The sequence below is a fragment of the Lissotriton vulgaris genome, chromosome 2_1, assembly GCF_964263255.1.
Source record: "Lissotriton vulgaris chromosome 2_1, aLisVul1.2, whole genome shotgun sequence".
Taxonomy (NCBI): domain Eukaryota; kingdom Metazoa; phylum Chordata; class Amphibia; order Caudata; family Salamandridae; genus Lissotriton; species Lissotriton vulgaris.
Genome location: NC_141687.1, coordinates 181,968,973 through 181,990,308, shown reverse-complemented (window position 1 = coordinate 181,990,308; position 21,336 = coordinate 181,968,973). Strand labels below are relative to the sequence as shown.

At 51.1% G+C, this 21,336-nt stretch overlaps 1 protein-coding gene and 1 pseudogene across 2 annotated transcripts in view; one reads left to right on the top strand and one right to left on the bottom strand.

The window, feature by feature from the left end:
* The window catches only part of MKS1 (MKS transition zone complex subunit 1), a 341,489-nt gene that overhangs the window by 82,104 nt on the left and 238,049 nt on the right, over positions 1 to 21,336 (bottom strand). The gene's annotated exons all lie outside the window — the stretch shown is intronic.
* Positions 1,594 to 2,641, top strand: LOC147729795 (uncharacterized; annotated as a pseudogene).

The window sequence follows — 21,336 nt, the reverse complement described above, 5'->3', positions numbered from 1 at the left end:
GTTATTTTACAAAGCAGACCGTTACATCGCAATTCTTACAACGCAGGATCCATTACAATGCATGCCTTTACAACGCATGTCATTACATAGCAGATGCTATTACAACGCATGCCATTAGCAGGAGATTTGGGAATTGTTGTCCCAGAGTACAGTCACAGTTTATCACGTCGATGCTCATTGCTCGACTGACTCATTAGAGCGTTGGTGCAATTCCTTTGCAGACCAAGAAGCGAAGATTCATGAAGCTGAGGTGGAGATGCAGGATTCTGACTTGGTGGGCATGGCTAAATGGGCGCATCAGTAAAGTGGACATTTGGGCGAGCGAGACACTAGCAGGTGGGCTGAAAGTAGAGGTATGTATAGTCCCCTAGATTTGATTAAGACTGCAATCATTCACTGTCCTGTTTGTCAGCATACTCAGCACAGACCAGTTCCACAGGTAGTGAGAGGCCAGTTAGGCAGAGGGAAGTTGCCAGGGCAAATATGGCAAACTGATTTAATCAGGCCAATGCCAAGGAGTCGAGGATGTCAGTATGCATGCACGGTGGTGGATACCTATTCTGGCTATCTCATCGCCTTTCCATGCAAGAGAGCAACCCAGTCTAACACTCTGAAAACGTTGAATTTGTTGATCTTGTATTACGGAATTCCATAGCAGGTCCAAAGTGGCAATGGGTCACACTTTAAAGGAAAGATGGTGCAAGATTTTTGTGTGCAGCATAACATTGAGTGGATCTATCACATACCCTATTACCCACAGGCAGCAGGTTTGATTGAGAGAAAGAATGGTTTGCTGAAAGAACAGTTAAAAAAATTGTGTGATGGGTCATTGAAGGGGTGGAGGGATCACTTGACTGATGCATTGCAGATTTTGAACAACCGACCCCTTGCTGATGCAGAGACTCCTTTGATGCGCATGTTGACCTCAGCTTTGCAGATTAAGCCCCATGTGGCCACAAACACGATTCTGTATTGGGAGACAGCTTTGGCTCCATATTGTGCCACACCAGAGGCTGCCGGTCTTGATTTACATGCCTTGAAACTCTATTGATTGCAACCACAAGACATTACCTTGATTGAGACAGGAATTGGAGTTCAAATTCCCCTAGAGCATTTCGGGCTGATCGCTCCTCGATCTGGGCTTGCCCTTAAAGACATCCAGGTTTTAGGAGGGGTTGCAGTGGAAACAATGATCTGATTGTGCAACCCGGTGACCGTGTTGTCCCAATGGTCATCATGCAGGTTTATGGAGGAAATGTCATGAAGGGGACGGCCCCAGCTCTTCTAACTGTGCGAGGAAAAGGCGGGTTCGGATCTGCTGACAAGTACCCGTGGGCAAATATGTGAGTAGAGTTCCCAAACAAACCTTCTGAACCTGCAGAATTGATTGCTAAGGGCAAGGATAATACCCTAGTCATCATGAAACCCGGACAGGAAAAGTAGGAAAAGGTACCTGCTGAAAATTCTTATTTGCGAGAGTGATTATATTAGTTTGTTTTCTGTTTCTAGATCACAGTATGGCTTGCCGCTGCGACGCTTGCGCTGTGTAGTCAGTGTTTAGGTGTGTCCGGAGGGGTCCGGGAGGGCCCGGGGATGCCGAAGGGGATCAACCGCCCGAGTCGGATGACAGCATTGTTGCAGCAACCGGATAACATCTGGACCTACTTGGCCGGGAATGTGCTGAACACTTCGCACTTCTGTATGAGAAATCTTCAGAGTACAGCTGTTTAAATATCCACCTGTCTTGTCGCCGTACCTACCCCTGCACATATGCTCCTACACATCTTCAACCAAACTAACTTTGATGGGGTAGTGGAGGAAAGTGATGTTCGAACACATCTGAGTCTTTATGAGTACTGTAGCTTTTGCCCGGAGGTTACAGATAGCCTCTGAAAGAACTTGACGAGTATTGTTACCTACAATATCTCTACTGGAGATGTTTGCTATAAACTAACTTGTGAGCCTGCCCAAATTGTCAAGTGTGGCCAATTAAAACTAGAGAAAAGCAAACAATTGACCCCGGATCAAAAAACATTATGTCAGTCACGACGTGACAGTTTTTGTAGTAATCTTACCAATTATAAGGTTTGTAATCACACAGTTTTAGCCGCTAGCCATGTTAACCATGTGAAATTACCTAAAGGATGGATGTTCTCGTGTGGTAATATTTCATACACTTACATAACAGCTAACATAACTGGAGGGCCTTGTGCCTTATCACGATTAAGTCTTATGCTTTTTCCCATGCATTCTGTTACACATATTCCCTCTTCCAGAGCCGCTGATCAATTACCTGAGGCTTGTGACCCCAATATTGACTTGCTTTCTAGAATAGAATATACTAGTTTGGCTGTTTCTATTGTAGGAGTGCCAGGACTGTCCATTCATAATGCATGCCTGTTTAATTGTGAAGAATCTCAATCAAACTTCTGCCGCTTTAGCTGAATTATTAGTAGATGTTCAAGGAACTAGAAAGGCTGTTTTGCAAAATAGGGCAGCTGTGGACTATTTCTTGCTAAAGCACAACCACGGTTGCGAGGAATTTGATGGGCTCTGTTGTTTCAATTTATCTGATCATTCTACGTCTATCCATGCACATATTAATGTGAGGTTCCGTGACAATTATAAGTGGTGTTCTTGACTCGCACGAATATGGTCGAGTCTGGTATCTATGAACCGCAAATGAAGAGTTTAGTGGGTGTACGCAGTTTCATTGTGCTAACCTAAACCGTTCGTCTGTTACGTGGGTATTTTTATCTGTACCCACGGGTTCCATCTTAGATACAGCATCCATTTTGTCTCTTGCCCTCAAGTAGCCAGCGAACGGACGTTGTCCGCTTCGCGACCCTGGGACTCCCAAGATATTTGCGGAAGATATATGTCCTTTGTAAGTGTCTTTATGATGAGGGGGATGCTACTGTAAAGCAGATGGCGCCGCTCGAGGCTCATCTTGCCCCACGGACTTATTGTCTCAGCCGTGCATCTCATTAGGCACGTCCCTTTGATGCCTATATCTCGTGTTTCCCGATACCTCCCCTTTTACACCCTTTCCGATTTCCCCACTGTCTCCGTCTTCCTCTACACCTGTTCTTGTTCCTATTTCGATCTGTTTATTACCGATTGGAATGCACTAATGTTAGGAAGATGGGTTTTTACAGTTGGGAACCGCCAAATGTTTCCGCACTTATGTTCCGGGCCTTGTGTGTTTCAAAGTGACCAAAACGACCCCTCTGGGGGGTGATTGTGGGAACCGGGTCATAAACTTTTGTGTTCAATGTAACTCTATGGGGAAATTGTGTATAAAAGGAGCGATTCACAGAACCAATTTGAAGCAGTCTCCCCCAAGTTGCACGAGTTGTACTTGTCGTGACTTCTGTGTTCCCTGCAGTAAATAAACCTTGAATCTTTGACGTCGAAGGAAGTGTCCCGTGTCTCTGTGATTCGTACGCCGGAGCAGGTTACCCACGAAGGTTTCAGGTGTTGTGCCCTGGCACCGCTGGGTTCTAAATAACCCAGTCCTTCAGTTGGCGCCCAATGTGGGGCTGCATCAGTGGTACCGGTCCAAGCCCGACGATCGTGAGGAACTTCGTGTGAAATCTCCGAGGGAAGGTGCACCCCGCTTCATCGATCCTGTTGTCGAAATAAGTGGCCGAAGACTTTTCCCGCGAAGATTCCCGCCTCCTGACGGCTGCGACGGACTGCTGCCCTGACTGTAGACCTGTTTTTGGCGCCTGACGTAGACCTTGGTAGAGCGAGACGATTGACGGGCCTTCCTGGTGACGCCATCGATCTTTGAGTTAAGTATTTGTGGGTCGCTCCCAGAGTCCTTGGTTGTTGACACTTTAGCGAGTGTTTTTGTTGTTGACGCTGTGAGAGTGCTTTTTTTTTCACAACCAATTTTATTGAGCAAAAGAGTATCAAGAATGTGGCATCTTCACACACCAAGATCACCACATCAGTATCAATGCAATGATGACATACATAGCATTCGCGAAGCATATATCAAGGAAGCTCGGCTTTAAAAATGCCCTAACAACCCATCCCAACCCCAACTACACCCCCACCCGTACCCACCATCCCCCCCCCCCGCCACACATGTACAGAAGCAACATAAAGACGATTCACATAGAGGAAGCAGGTATAGTGCAACCTGGGTTTTGCCATTGGGGCCAGAAAAGTCCCTGCGATCAAATGTAATCCTCCTGCTCCGCCGGGGGTTCCAAGGACAGGCCACGGTAGTCGGCCCACCGCTTCCAGATCCTGAAGTGTTTGCGTGGGCAGCCCCGCGCCTCAAAGACCGGTTTCTCAAGACCCATAAAGTAGTCCAGCCCAGCCTTCCACGCAGACAGGGGGGGGGCCCTCACAGATTTCCAGGCCCGAGCCAAGTCACGCTTAGCGACCACCAGGCCCAGGAGCAACAGATGACGTTTATATATGTTGCCCCCAACCCCTTCCATGATGTGCAGCAGGCCTAGCCGGTGGGTTCGAGGAAGATCCCAGCCCAGGACCTCAGCCAGGCAATTCCATACGCCCCTCCAGAAGCCAGCCAGGCGACCACACGACCACACCGTATGCAACAGGGAGCCAGGCACTTCCCCACAGCGCAGGCACTCCGATGACGCAATCAAGCCAGCCTTCCACAGTCGTTCACGTGTGTAATAGGCACGATGCAGGTATTTGAATTGTATCAGGCGGAGCCGAACCGCGATAGCGGTGCCGCGCGGGGACTCCAGTGCCTCCCTCCAGTCGTCCTCGTCCAAGGCGCCCACGTCTACCTCCCAGGCTTCCCGAAGGGAGCTGAGAGTAGATGAGCAGTGAGTAACAAGGGACTGATAAATCCTAGAGACCTTCTTGTCTCCCAAGTCTCCCATAAACACTTTCGCCTCAATCGGGCTGAACTCCGGCAGGGAGTCGAGGCCGGCAATGCTTGGGGCGAGGGCATGTCTCAGCTGTAAGTAACGGAAGAACTGGGACTGAGGCATCTGGAACTCCACTCGGAGTTCCTCAAAGGACTTGAGGGTTGCGCCTGACATGACCTGGCCCAGTTGTGTAATTCCAATAGCCTCCCAACCCTCGAACCCGGCCAGGGCCGCCAGTTCTGGGAGCAAACCGTTGTGCCACAGCGGTGTTTCAGCCGTTAATTTGCCCCACCAACCCATGCGGCGCAAAGACTGCCGCCACACTGCAAAGACCACTTTTGTTACCGACGGCAACCCACGGCGTATACGGGCCGAGTAAAGAACGGTGTGGAGTGTACGGTCACCCATGAGATGTCTTTCCAGGGCATAAGCCGGGTCACTCCTGTCCCCGTACCACCATTCATTAAGGACAAGAAGATGTGACGCCTGGTAGTAGGAGAGGAGGTCGGATGTGGCCAAACCACCACAGTAGGTGGACAGAAAGCACGTCCTCAGGGCCACCCTGGCTGCTCCGCCATCCCACAGGAAGCGGCTCAGCACTGAGTTCACCTGGCGGAACCACTCCATGCCAATAGGGTGCGGGAAATGTTGAAGTTGGTACAACAGTCTCGGCAGCGCCACCATCTTAAAGATGGCCGACCTCCCAAAGATTGTAAGTGGCATTCTGGACCATGTTTTAACATCAGCCTGGGCCCGTTCCCACACCGGCAAGACACTGCGTGTCCAGGCCACGGCTCGCGAAGTCGAGAGGAAAACACCCAAATATTTCAGGCCGTCCGTCGCCACGCGCAGGTCGGCGGCCCAAGGGTCGGCAACCACTCCGCCACGTAAAACCCACAGGGTCGACTTAGACAGGTTAAGGCGGAGCCCTGAGACTTCGCCAAACCCCCGCATGATCTCCAAAACTCGAGGGCCCGAGCGCCGCAGGTCGGTAAGGAACAGGAGGACGTCGTCTGCGTAAAGTGCAATTCTATCCGTAAGGGTATCGTTCCAGACAAAGCCACGCAGATGGGCATCCAGTCGTATCCGCGACGCCAGGGGCTCCATGGCCAGGGCAAACAGATAGGGGGACAGCGGGCAGCCCTGCCGAGTACCACGGCCGATTTGGAAGCGCCCTTAGACCGCACCGGCTACACGGACCGACGCCGTGACATTGATATATAGGAGACGGATATAGGACAAGAAAACAGGCCCGAGGTTGAGGCGGGCCAACAAGGTGAACAGATACGCCCAACTCACCGAGTCAAAGGCCCGGTCCATGTCCGCAAGGAGGAGTGCGGCCTGTTCATCCCTAGCACCCATGGCGTCGATCGCTGCCTGCGCCCGCCGGATATTATGTCGGGTGGCCCTGTGCGGCATGAACCCGGCCTGGTCAGGGTGGACCAGGTCGGCGATGTGGGGCAGAAGGCGGTTCGCCAGGGCTTTCGCCAAGATCTTGGCCTCGATATTGAGGAGGGAGATTGGCCTGTAAGAATCGTGGCGGTCCGGCGCCCTGCCAGGCTTCAAAAAGACCACAATCTCAGCATGACGCCAGTCAGGTGGCAGCTCTCCTCTAGACCGCGCTGCCTCTAGGGCATTGCGAAAGTGGGGTCCCAGCTGGACATGAAACTTTTTATAAAATTCGGCAGGATAACCGCTAGGGCCGGGCGCCTTCCCAGTATTCAATTGGCCAAGGGCCTCCCCAAGCTCCTCGGACGTAAGCGGGGCCTCTAAGGCCGTTCTAGTCTCCTCCGGGACTGCCTGCGGGAGTAGGTCATCCAAGTATGAGGCAATCTCGCCCTCCACCAGTGGGTCACGAGGAGCGTATTGTGCCTCGTAGTAGCGGGCAAAGCTAGCCGCCAACCGATCCGGGTCGGTCATAACTGAGCCATCCCCCGCCGCAAGGCCGGGTAGCTCCAGGGGCTGGAAAGTCGCCTGGCAAAGCCTATGTAGCATGGTGCAGGACTTATCGCCCCACTGATACACCCTGCTGCGCGTGGCGAGCCACGCCTGCCGGGCCTCCTCGTACAGGACCGAGGAATAAGTCTGCTGGGCCTGCAGGAGCTGTCGCACGACGCCCTCTTCACCCCCGAGTCGACCACGCTGCTCCAGCTCCTCCACGCGGGCCGCGGCAGTCACAATGGCCTCCCGACGCTCCCGCCGAGCGGCCGCACACCAAGCTATATCAATGCCCCGGATCGTGGGCTTCAGCGCCTCCCACACAACAATGGCATCGACCCCCCCCACCAAGTTCTCGCGCGAGAAGTGATCGATTTCTTCTCGTAGGTGCGCCACATACTCCGGCCGCTGCAACTGCCAGGCGGACATACGCCAGCGAAAGGGTTGTCGTTTAGAGGGGAGGGTCAAGGTGGCTAGGACAGGGGAATGATCCGAGAGGCCCCTGGGGAGTATCGTGGCGTCCCTGACACGGCTCAGACAAGCCCCGGGTACAAACAAATAATCGAGCCTCGAGAACGACCCATGCACCGCCGATACATACGTGAAGGCCTGCACTGCGGGATGAAAATGCCGCCACACATCGATCCAGCCCAGACTGCGCACCGTCGCACACAACCGGGTGGGGGCAGCCGCGGGAGGGGGGTCAGACACCACACGCGCTCGCCGCTGGCGGTCCAGGCCCACATCCATGACTTCATTCCAATCACCCCCCACCACAGTCAGGACCTCGGGGATCTCGTCCCACAACGCAAACAGCCGCTCAGACAGTGCCCATTGCAGGGGGGGAGGGGCGTAAACACTTCCAAAGACCACCGGCTCGGAACCCAGTAGGCCCTTAACAAAGACAAACCTGCCCTGAGGGTCGATCCATTGCTTCTCATGAACATAGGCCACCCTACGATGTATCAATATGGCCACCCCCCGTGATCCCCTCGTAAAGCCAGCATGATAGACCTGGTGATAACCGAACCTCTGGAGGCTAAGGGCCTTGGAGCCCAGCATGTGCGTTTCCTGAAGCAGGAGGACATCCACCATCTCCCTCTTCCCCCACCGCAGCACAGCCCCACGCTTGATCTTATCCAGGATACCCCGCACATTCCATGTCACCACCCGCAGGGTCTTCGAAGGAGACACAATCGCAGCATCAGCCATTGTCAATATATAGTCCAAAATCTGGCCCACCCTCCCACCCAGGTGCAACCCGCAAATCGACAAGAATCACAGCCCCCGACATGTGTGGACCCACCCCCCCAGCCCGCAAACTCAGCGCCCCCTTCCCAACCCAGACCCCCCCCAACAACAAGTGCAACACCAAAACACCCCCCCACACCCCACACCCACCACCCCAATACCTCAGAAAACATTGAAGTACCTGTCGCGGCATGGAGAGACCCGAGCCCAAAACAGAGGACCCAGGGCCCGCCATACCAATGGATCCCCACAACCCCACCATGACACACACTCACCACCCCCCCAACAACACTCACATCCGTGAGGGTCTGAGGCCCATACATGGTACCCTCCGAGCCACACAGCGCCCCCATGTCAATAACTGAGGTCTTCACATGGGAACCGGCTGGCACATCAAGGACAAAATGGAACAGTCTCACCAGCCAAAGCAGAGCAAGTCAGTATGCAGCATACAAAGTGCGTGTAGGCCCAACAATGTTCAGCTGCCCGCATCGGAGTGGTCAGAGTCCCTGGCACCACCCGATTGCGATGCACAGGCGGAAGCCGATCTTTTCTTGGAGTGAGACCTCCGATGGCGGCCCTTCTTGGTCTGGCGATCCGTCCGCTCCGGCGACGATCCCTGAGACCTGCCCGGGTCCAGCCCCGGCTGGGCATGGGGCCGGAGTCGCACCGCCTCATCGGTCCAGCGGAACACCTCCTCAGGCGAATCGAAGAAATGGGTCCGAGACTGATATATTACACGCAGGCGAGCCGGATACAGGAGCGAGTATTGGAGCTTGAGGCCCCGAAGCTTAGCCTTAGCGTCCATGAAGGATTGCCGCTGCTGTTGTACCATCTTCGTGTAGTCCGGGAAAATCAAGATGGTATGATTCTCGAAGGTGAGGGAGCCCTTGTTCCTCGCCTCCCGCAGGATAACATCCCGGTCATGATAGTTCAGCAGGCGGGCGATAACTGGCCGTGGGCGCTCACCCTCCGGTGGCCGCTGGGTCAGAGCCCTGTGGGCCCTCTCAATCACGAAGCACGTAGACAGTGCCCCTTCGGGGAGCCAGCTCTCCAGCCACCCGGTCAGGAACCGCTCCATGTTGTCCTTCTCGCACCGCTCTGGAAACCCAATGAAGCGGAGGTTGTTGCGCCGCGCGCGCCCTTCTGCATCTTCCACGCGGGCCGCCAGTGTCTTTTGGACGCTCTCCATCTCCGCTAGGCGCTTCTTCAGGCCACTAATGTCCGCCTCCGTCTCCGTGATACGGGTCTCGGCCCCAGCGATCCGCTCCACCGCGTTGCGAAGGTCCTGGCGCAGGAGCGTGACATCCGCCCCAACCGCTCCAATCTTGGCATCGAGCATGTCACGGGATTGGGTGATGGCCGCTAGGATAACTGCATTGTCCGGCCCGGGGCCGCCGCTGCCACCGGCCGCCCCGGCGCCACCACTCGGCCCGGTGAATTTATCGATTGGGCCATGTTTAGGCGGGCCACCTCCTCTGTCCCTGGTCATGGCAAGCGCTGGGCAGGGCGGACACCACCTTCGAACCTTCGGGCACTGTCACAAATCCTGAGCGGGGCGGCCCAGATGAGGCCCCAGGGAGGGATGCGGGCCGGCCGCCGCGATCGGATGTCGCGAAAATCGAGGTCCCGGCGTCACCCCGGCAGAACAGGCCGCACCCACGCTCGTCCCCACAAGCAGCCGTCCAGGGTATAACAGGAGGAATCTGCGGGTCCGCAGTCTGTGGGCAGCCGTATCCAGCGGGCCGAGCCAGGGGAGGCGGATCGGATGTCCCCACCGGCCACTAGTTCAACCCCGGCCACCTCTGGGCACAAGGAATCCCGTCTCCAGACTGTCGCGGGGCCACGCCTCACCGCCACCGCTCGTTGGTCGTTCAGGGGGTGAGCCGATGGGTAGGAGCTGTTGGCACCGTCCCGATCTCCAGGCGATCGCGGTCGAAGAGATGAGCCAAGGGCGGCGTAGCGGATGCCACCCGCACCCGCCAGGTCACAGCTGCCACCAGGCGTCGCGAAACTCGAGGACCCCGGTCTCCGGCCGGCCACCAGGCCGCAGTCCGCCGCCGCCTCCCTTCGATCACAGGAAGGGAGGAATTGCAGGATCAGCACACCAAAGTAGGCAGGAGACTTCACCAGATCGAAAGCAATCACTGGGCACCAACAGTGGGCTCGGGGGTCAGGATAAATGATCGAATTAAGCCCGGGCCGGCGGGAGCTCTACAAGGCTGCGACCGCCATCTTCGCCCGCCAAGCCACGCCCGTGAGAGTGCTTTTGTCGATGACACTTTGCTAGCGTATTTTGTCGTGTTGTTTGACGACTGCAGCCGCCAAAAACCGAGGGTTTTGTTCTTTGCTGGGACTTGGTAAATCCCGTAACCCTTGAAGTTTGTGAAACTCGGCTAGTGTGCAAGATGCCTGGTCGCAGTACTTTGTTTAGTTGTTTCAGACCTTGTGATAGGATTCCCGACTGGAGGACTCGTGTCCGATACCTCCGGTTGGAACTCCCACTTATGAACTGTACAGTAAACATGGGCTAGGCCCGATTACTTTTAATGATTACTGGATCAAATACACGAAGAAGGACGGTGACCTTCGTTGGCCACCTCATGGTAGCTTCGAGGCCCCGATCTTAGATAATCTAGAGATTAAATTGTTCGAAAGGAAGTCAAGGCCGGCCATGTTTGATGCCTTTCGGTTGTGGCGTAAAGAAGCCCGACAGAAAGAAATCAGACAGACTAAACGTAATCAGCGAGATAATGTTGCTACTATAGTGAAGAAAGCAGAGCAATTTCAGCGCGACAAGGAGGTTAAGGATAAGGAAGTGTTTGATAGACTGCAGCGTATGACCGTGGATAAATGTTATCCCGCTTTGCCTACGGAGTCGGAAAAGAAGGAAGAGTCAGTTGAGGATCCTTTAATGTCTTATCTTATGAAGTCGCCACCTCCGTATGTACAGGGTACCGCAGCTCCCGTGGTACCTGCTGTACCTATTCCTCCGCCTATTCTTCCTGTGCCTGTTCCTCAACCTGCACCCGCTCTTCCGACTATTCCTGCTCCTTTGCCTACTGCTATCCCTACTGCTCCTCCGCTTCCACATACTCCTGCTCCCGCCACTGCTCCTGTTTTGTTAACTCCTGCTGTTGCTACTGTTTCTACTCCTTCGCTTGTTAGCCCTGTGTCTTATACTTCTCCCTCTACTCGTTCCCGTAATTCTCCTCTTGCGGCCAGTTTCTTTCATTCGCTCGGACCTGTTCTTGGGTCCGCTGGTTCCGATGGTCCTCAGAGACGTAGTCAGCTTCCTGGTAACAGAGAACGCGCTTCGCTATATAATATGGCGATGGGTTGGATGATGCATCCTCTTCGAAATCCGCCACGTGTTGTACTCGACACATTTTGTCAATTCAATATACCAACTCAAAGGTTTGTGTTCGAGGAAATGTGTAAGGTTCTACGTGATCAGATATCGGCCGACGCACCTGACGAGGTGCTGACCGCTTTGTCTGATCTTCAGCTTCAGTTCTCGAACGGACTGATAGTGGATACCAACGTTCGACGTGCTGTTGAGCGGTTGCTATCTTTCCGTCCCACTCCTATACCCCAAGCCTTGTTTGTTGAGGATATTGAAAGACAACCGGATGAGTCCGGTCAGTTTCCTATGCGAGAGGTTCCACCAGTGTGGATGCCTGGTAACCCTGGGGCAAACCCCCCGATTCCGCCATTCTTTCAGAGAGTGTGGATACATCTCCCATGGAAACGCTCAGAAGTGTTGCAGGTGAAGCAATCTTTGCCTGACCCTCGCAAAAATCCTGCATGGTACTACAAGGAATTATCGCAGCTCGTAGACGCCACGATAATGAATCTTGCCGATATTGATATGTTGTTTGGCAATGTTGTACCGCAACCGGTATGGGCCAAGATTCGTCAGGAAAACCATCCGAATTAATTAGGCGGTGCTTGGGCTGCCATAGTAGCGGCGGATGCCCGACAAACTGGTGGTGCTAAACCCGAGCAGCTGATTGCTGATCTACCTCAAAGAATAATAACGTTAATGAAGACTCTTATGCCAGCTATGAGGGTAAATTGGGACAAATTATCAGCTTGTAAAAAAAAGAAAGATGAGAGTGTCTCCGACTTCTTTACGAGGTTTGAGGAGGCTTTCATTGATCATAGTGGTCAGGATATGAGCACTGAGGGTGGTCAAAGGTTGTTCGTGGACAAATTTGTCTCTAACTTATTGCCCGATTTGAGCAATAAATTAAAAAATTCAGAGAGTGCGTGGGCCGTTTCTACTTCAGCTCAGATATTGGCCACAGCACAATATTATGAGAACCGGGAGAAAGAAGAGAACGACCGCGCTGATAAAAAGACGAAAGAGCTTAAAACTAAAGTGTTGCTTCAGCAAGCATATCCTCCACGTTCGAATCAGAATACTTTGCAACAGAATAGATCGCAGTCGCAATCGAATCGATCACAGCCGCGTAATGATTCCTCCTCCCAAAGATCATCGTTAGGGTACAATCAATGCGCTTATTGTAGACAGGAGGGACACATTAAATTCAATTGCCCTGTTCTGAATGATCGCAATAGTGGCAATTCGTCCAAAGGAGGTCGTGGTGGTTCACATCAGGTATCACGTGGTAGGGGTCGTGGTGCTCAGAATGAGCGTTCTGACACTTCCTCTAATTCTAATAATTGTTTCGATCAACGTGGATCATCGCAAGGACGATCTGCGCAATACAATGTAGACGATTATTAAGTCGATCAGGGAACTGACGACAGTAATTACTAGGACAGCCAAAGACAAGGAGAGGGAGTGGTATCAGTTCCGGTTGATCAGAGAGGGCCTTACGTCGCAGTTGCTACATCGGGCGTCGTTGAGCCTTTTCTGTTGGACACTGGTGCAGCGAAAAGTTCTATCATGCATTCGAAACTCCCTGGCGCACCTTTGTCTGGCTTAACAAATGTTTCCGTTGGATTCTCTGGCGCCCCCGTTAGCAATCCAGTTTCGTGCCCTTTGCCCCTTACAATTGGGCCACGTGAGCTTCAAGCTCCGTTGATTTTGACTACTGGCTGTGGTGAGAATCTTTTGGGCCTGGATTTGCTTAAACGTTTGTATGCAACTTTGTATTGTTCTCCTGCGGGTGTAAAGCTTACGTTAGGAGAGAGGGTTGTCTCTCCTATGTATTTGTCTCTCGATAAGCTTCCACCGGAATTGAGTTCTCTTCCTGCGTCTTTGTGGGCAACGGGTCCAAATGACGTGGGCCTGCTTGACATCTCCCCTTATGTTGTTCAGTTGAAATCTAATGTGCGATTGCCACGTATTCCCCAGTATCGTATCTCTCTTGATGGTGAACAAACATTGTTAGCGATCATTTATGACCTGATCGAGAAAGACGTTATTGAAGAGACTCGGGGAAACGTGTGCAACAGCCCTGTACTGCCCATTCTTAAACGTACTGATCCTTCGAAGTCGCCCGTTTATCGTTTTGTTATTGATTTACGGGAGGTGAATAAAATTGTAGTTCCTCAATTCCCTGTTGTGCCTGACATCACGGCGCTACTGACTCCGATTCCAGCTTCTGCATCGTGGTTTTCGGTGATTGATTTGAAAAATGCGTTTTTCAGCATCCCGATTGCCGAGGAGAGCAGAGACCTTTTCGGTTTCTCTCTCTGTGGACGCAGCTTCCGGTTTAAGCGCGCTCCTCAGGGCTACTGTGAAAGTCCGTCGATTTACAGTCAAGCCTTGAAGGGTCAACTGGATGCGTTTAGGTTGCCGGTCGGTGCGGCCTTAATCCAATACGTCGATGACTTATTGGTGGCTGCTGATACTCAGGACATTTGCAAAATTGCTACGGTGTCATTGCTGCAACATCTCTGTGAGTTGAATCATAAGGTGTCCCCTTCTAAACTCCAATATTGTTGTCAAGAAGTAACCTATCTAGGTCACTTATTGTCAAAGGAGGGAAGGAGGTTGACCCCAGAGAGGATTGCAGCGATTGCGCGAATGGCTGTGCCAAAAACCCAAAGAGATGTGCGTGCCTTTCTAGGTATCACGTCGTACTGCAGGCAATGGATTCCTAATTTTTCATTGCTAGCGAAACCATTGGTGGCTCTTACGTGCAAGGATGTTTCATCTCCTTTACCATGGACGGAAGAATGTCAGAAAAGTTTTTCTGAACTGCGTGATTCATTGTGTTCGGCTCCTGTGTTGGGTACTCCCGACTATAGCAAGCCGTTTACATTATATGTTCACGAGAGGGAAGGTTGTGCTTTGAGTGTCTTAACGCAACCTTTTGGTGGTAAACAGCGTCCATGTGCATATTTTTCCTCGACCTTGGACCCAGTAGCTAGAGCATTGCCGAGTTGTTTGAGAGCAACTGCGGCAGCTGCGGTCTCCATCCGACAATCAGCAGGACTGGTCATGGATAATATGCTTACGGTGATGGTTCCGCATGCAGTCGATACTCTTTTGAATCGTACGAAAACCCAGCACTTGACGAGTGCGAGATTGTCTGGGTACGAGCTGACGTTGCTGGCAAGTCATATTCAGATAAAACGTTGCAATGTTCTGAACCCGGCAACTTTGTTACCAATTAGCGCAGAGTCAGATGAAGTAGCAGAACATGATTGTTACTTGAGGACAGAAGAAGAAACAAAAGGTCGAGTGGACCTTAAAAACACTCCATTGGAAGATCCGGATGGTACACTGTATGTGGATGGGTCATGTTTTAAGTTGTCGAATGGCGATGTGACTACTGCTTATGCTATTGTAACGTTGAATACTGTTGTTGAGACTGCAAGGTTGAATCAGAATTCTGCCCAAGCTGCAGAGTTAATCGCTCTCACTAGAGCGTGCGTGTTAGCGAAAGGGAAACGTGTGAATGTGTTTACCGACAGCCAATATGCATTTGGCGTCGCACATAGCTTTGGACGACTGTGGAGAGAGAGAGGTTTCTTGACGTCGCACGGTACGAAGATTCAGCATGGCCAGCTTGTGAATGATCTTTTGGATGCACTTACGTTGCCTAAACAAGTAGCGATTGTTAAATGTAGTGCGCATCGTAAGGTGACGGATGATGTTGGTCGTGGTAATGCGTTTGCAGGCGAGATTGCTAAGGAGACTGCCCGGAACCTTAGCACTCGAATGTATGTGACGAGTTCGGTTAGGTGGCCTACAGAATCGAGCATGTGTGAAGACACTATTGAAAGTGTGAAAGAAATTCAGAAAGAGGCCACCGGGACTGAAAAGACGAAGTGGAAAGAAAGCACGGGAAAGTTGGATGTGAATGGTTGTTGGATTGATTTGTCGGATCAGAAAAGATGGTTGTTGCCCGATGCGTATGTGCTGGCCGTTGTGACAATGGCGCATGGGTTAGCACATATTAGCGCGAAAGGTATTTGTAAGTTGCTGTCCCCTGTGTGGAAGAATGATGGTATCACGAAATGTGCTGAACGTCTGGTGAAGAATTGTATGGTGTGCATGATGTACAATCCTGGCAAAGGAACCCCAACTCCTCCTGGCAGTTTTGCTCCCCCTTCATGTCCCTTTGAGGTGATCCAATTGGACTTCATCCATATGGAGCGATGCAATAACCTGAAGTACGTTTTAGTTGTGGTTTGCGCATTCTCCCGATGGATCGAGGCCTATCCTCTCAAAGACAATACTGCTTTGTCTACTGCGAAAATCCTACTGAAGGAATATTTTCCTCGGTATGGAATGCCTAGAGTCGTGTGGTCAGATAACGGAAGTGAGTTTGTGGGTAGTGTAATGAAGAGTGTGTGTAAAGGCCTTGGAATTAATCAGAAATTCCACAGCGCCAATCATCCCCAGTCAGCTGGATTGGTTGAGGGGTATAACGGTACCCTTAAACTGAAATTAGCAAAGATTCAGGCTACGACTGGTCTTTCGTGGCCTGACGCTTTACCTTTAGCATTACTGTCAACTAGGGCGACTGTACACTCCCGAGTAGGGCTTAGTCCCTATGAAATAGTGTTCGGCCGTCCTGCGAATGTGTGGGGGGTTCCTAGGCCAGGAATGTTCTGTGATCTTGAGTATCCAATGTTGATCGATTACCTTCATGACTTGACTGCTAAACTGAGGTTAATTCACCAACAGGTTCACGACGCACTGCCGACGCAGACGGAGGGTCCAGGCCACCAGCTCCAGCCCGGAGATTGGGTGGTGACGCGGAACTTTTCGCGCAAGAACAACTTGGACCCGAGGTTTACTGGACCCTACCAGGTTCTCCTTGCCACGAGGACTGCTGTTCGTCTCGAGGGACGTAAGAATTGGGTGCACGCCACCCATACCAAGAAGGTCCCTATCCCTTTGCCGGCAGACCCGTGGGTGAGGAGAGGCATTGCATCAACTGAAACAGAAGGATTGCCGGCGTTTGTACCTTTCAGCGACGCACAGCCTGTTGGAAAATCCTCAGCGCAGCAGAAAGACTCTGATGAACAATTGTCATCAAAAGACTCAAGACCAGAACACTCAACTGATCAGCAGGACGCTGTCTCTTCAACGGATCCTTTGTTTGACGAGCAGACACGTCCTGGGAAAACCCGATACTTTTTGCGATCTAGCACTAAAGACTAATAAAAGATCCTGCTTTGCTGTATTGACAACTGCATTATCCCGTTTTCCGTGATCAGTTTTGAACGTTCATATTATTGTGATTATTCCTGTATATATACATTGAGCTTCATTCCTTATACTTATTGCTTCTACAGCCGAGAGACATTGTTTTTGCATATATATATATTGTGCATTAAAGGCCGTAGGGCCGCGCGCGTACTTCCTTCTGGATAGTAGGTCTTGACGCTAGGTTAAAGACCGTCGGTTCCTGGGAACTCCTAGGGACTGACTATTGCTACACAGAACGAAGTGCGTCAAGAAAAGTTGCGGACGGTCGTAGGAAATGGCATTTTCGAAGCTGATGGACTTGGAAGAAGCTCAGATACAAAGATTCAAGCTGCAACAACTTAGTCGTACGAAATGTTTTATATTTCAAGTGTTTGTGTTATTCTTGACTGTTTCTGCATTCTTGGCGGGTGGGGTGTATTATATGACCTCTGGTTTTCTATCTCCTGTTTTACCTACTCCTACACCTGATCCTAAACTTACTACTGTTGCTTCTCCCCATTCTTTTCATGTCTTACCCGAACACGAGCAGGCTAGACGTGCAGAATTCCGCAATAATTCCTTTATTCAGCTCCTTCACCAGCATCAGTTAGTGGTTAACACTACTAATTGTTGGGTATGTGGGTTGATGCCACATACTACGGATAAGGGAATTCCATATCTGGTGTTACCGTATAGCTCCCAAGGGTCCGCTCGAGCATTTCAAACAATGTTTCGAAGCGCACTGGGTTTCCACCCCATTCGAGAACCACGTTCCCCCTACTCTGGTCCTACCTCGTATCAAAAACCTTTGTCGATAGCAATAGAGGACTTAGACAGCGACATCTATGATCCCTCGCTTATTCCCGAAGAAGAGGTACAAGCTTACAGGGTCCTGAGTAGAGGCGAGTATAGTGTGTTCACGAGTGAAAAGCAGCTTAAAAGCTCACCTCCGATATGGGTCGTACCCCACATTGGTAATTTTTGTCTGATGGGTCGTGGCCGAAGATCGAAAGCCCGAATTGGAGAGAGTGCTTGCACTGAAAATTACATTTTGCCGATGGTCTCGTCCCCTGTGTTCCTGGCGGCCAAGGGTACATACTTTATCTGCCATGATCGTGCATACGCATGGTTGCCCGCTGACTTCATGGGCTCATGTTTCATTGCAAATCTGTTGCCTCCGACGTTCACTGTAGATGCCAATTATCATAAGACTAGAGTTGTGCGAGGCGTAATTAGCGAAGAGGATACTGCCGGTCAAGAGGCAGGAGACTTTTTCAAGGGTTTCCTCCCGTTTTGGGGACCTATGGTTAATAGTAGGAACCTGAGACAGTTGACTCGAGTGGTAGAGTCGACAGCTAACATTACTGCCAGTGCCCTTGGTAATATCACCACAGAACTTCAGGCGGATAGACTTATGACATTACAAAACCGTATGGTTTTAGATGTCATCTTAGCAGACCGAGGTGGGGTATGTAAGGTGATCCATTCGAGCTGCTGCATTTTCATTCCAGATAATGCTCCGACCGTCTATCAAGCCATCTCTAAGTTGCATAAAATCTCTGAATCCATACACGTGGATGTAGGGGATTGGACGCTACTTGGGTGGTTTTGGGGCCTAATGTCGACTTGGGGTTGGAAGATTCTGATGATTATCGGAGTTGTCGTGGCGTTCCTGTTCACGTGTTGCCTTTGTGTGCAGTGCGGTCCTGCCTTATGTGGCCTCTGTGCTACAACGTGTATGAGGCAGCCGCCTGTCACCAATGGGACTCGGTTGGACAGAGCTATGCTACAACAGCATCTAGATGGTCTGATGAATATTGAGTATGATTCCGACTAGTGCTTGCCTACATGAGGGCAAAAGGAGCGTCTGAGGTTCCGTGACAATTATAAGTGGTGTTCTTGACTCGCACGAATATGGTCGAGTCTGGTATCTATGAACCGCAAATGACGAGTTTAGTGGGTGTACGCAGTTTCATTGTGCTAACCTAAACCGTTCGTCTGTTACGTGGGTATTTTTATCTGTACCCACGGGTTCCATCTTAGATACAGCATCCATTTTGTCTCTTGCCCTCAAGTAGCCAGCGAACGGACGTTGTCCGCTTCGCGACCCTGGGACTCCCAAGATATTTGCGGAAGATATATGTCCTTTGTAAGTGTCTTTATGATGAGGGGGATGCTACTGTAAAGCAGATGGCGCCGCTCGAGGCTCATCTTGCCCCACGGACTTATTGTCTCAGCCGTGCATCTCATTAGGCACGTCCCTTTGATGCCTATATCTCGTGTTTCCCGATACCTCCCCTTTTACACCCTTTCCGATTTCCCCACTGTCTCCGTCTTCCTCTACACCTGTTCTTGTTCCTATTTCGATCTGTTTATTACCGATTGGAATGCACTAATGTTAGGAAGATGGGTTTTTACAGTTGGGAACCGCCAAATGTTTCCGCACTTATGTTCCGGGCCTTGTGTGTTTCAAAGTGACCAAAACGACCCCTCTGGGGGGTGATTGTGGGAACCGGGTCATAAACTTTTGTGTTCAATGTAACTCTATGGGGAAATTGTGTATAAAAGGAGCGATTCACAGAACCAATTTGAAGCAGTCTCCCCCAAGTTGCACGAGTTGTACTTGTCGTGACTTCTGTGTTCCCTGCAGTAAATAAACCTTGAATCTTTGACGTCGAAGGAAGTGTCCCGTGTCTCTGTGATTCGTACGCCGGAGCAGGTTACCCACGAAGGTTTCAGGTGTTGTGCCCTGGCACCGCTGGGTTCTAAATAACCCAGTCCTTCAAATGCCTTGAAAGATTTAGTAAAAGGGGTTACACAGGACGTTGACCAAGGATGGTGGGATTGGTTGTTTGGGTGGCTACCTAATTTTGGACAGCTTCGTTATATCTTGGGTGTTATTAAGGTGATTATTTGTGTTTTTATCACATTATGTTGTTGCGTTAAATGCATTCCCAATCTTCTCTCCCTTTTTCGTCCCAGATCCATGGTATTTAGGCCAATGGGGTTTCATGGGTGAATCGAAGGTCAAGGGGTGGAATGTACTGCATTTGCCATTTTACACATGCTAAATTACATGTTGACCTCGATTCCATGCAATGCTCTGATCTTCCATTTTGTTGCATCGCACTTCCATTTTGTGCTGCCTTGCCCTGTAGTTACACTTCAGCAGTAACATAAACATGTTTTTTACGTAAACCAGTCCAAGCTGGTGCGAGGCATCTCGGGAGGATGCCTCGCGAGGTTATGTTGTACCTTCAGCTTGTTTTCGTGCATTCTATGCTTATCTCTAGGACAGAGGGAGGATGGCCGTGCAAAGCTTCAAGGCCAGAGATAGGGAAAGGAATGTCTTTTGCCTCGGCACAGCCCAAACAGAATCTGGCCCGGTCTGTCTGGGTGGGTCTGATGCAGAGATGGGGCCAGCACCTGTGAATAGATGGGCGAGAGCGCCTGCTAGAGGCTTCTCGAACATGTTGATTTAAACTATAAAAAGCGGTGTCTGTGGGGTGGAGCTCAGTAACTCAGTCTTGGAGTGGACGCATTTGCGGGACAACTTTGTTGCCCGGAGAGATTACTTCCTGAGCCCCGGTCTCTACAGGGTTCCTGACTAGGTGTTCAGTGCTTGGCCAGGGTCGTTGAAGTCTCCGGTAGGGATGTTGAAGTCTCCGGTGCGGACGCATCTGGTGAGGTGCTTTGCACATTAACTGTGTATATACCTGTATTCACAGTTTCATATTTATAGATATATAGTGTGGTGTATTCATTGATTATTGCCTTTCACTCAGTGCCTAAGAATTTACTAGCTTCAGTGACTTATTGCCTTTGCCTACGATATTAATAAAGCTCATTTTTTACCTCCAGAGGAGTGTTGGAGTTTCTGTGTGAGTAAGTGGTGTGCGTACGTTCAGATTACGCAAGTGGGCAAAGCAATACAGCGGAAGTCATAGACAACTCGCAGGTGGGCCAGGAAAAGGAGCGAATAGGCTATATTGAGGTCTCAAAGGCGAGCCTTCGCTGCCGCGAAGGAGTGACGTCGCTGCTGAACCAGTCTGGTATGGTCTGGAAATATCATGACGCGCTGGAATTCAAAGGAGAGAAATTCTTGCAGTCTGGCATGTTTAAGGATATTGTCTCGGTCATGAAAATTATGGACTCTAGCAATAAGGCTTAGTGCCTGGAGGGGGCTTCCTCACCAGGGCGCAGTGAGCCCACTCGATTATGAAGCAGGGGGAAAGTCCCAGACGGAATCCAGTCTACAATTCACTTGGCAAGAAACATTTCTATGTCGTGGCCCTCGCAGTCCTCCGGAAAGCCCATGCAGTGGAGGCTATCCCTGCGGGCACGCCCCACAGCATCTTCAATGCGTGTTGCAAGACTTCTCGTAAGAGTCTTGAGGGTGTCTACTTTCTTTTCTAAAGCAGTCACCTCATCTTTCATGCTACATGCAGTGAGTGAGTGATGGCTGCTAGTACTATCTCGTTGGACGGCCCAGCGCCCACCTGTCCCCCAGGGTACATGGCAGTGGATCCGGTCACATGTAGCAGTTTATTGTGTTCTGTTTGTAGGTGGAGGTTGCTGGTTTGTCACACGTCTTAGTGCAGGGGTCGCAGCCCTGGGTTTCCCAGCCCAGTTAGGCAGCTGTCAATTTATGCCGCCATAAATCCTGCA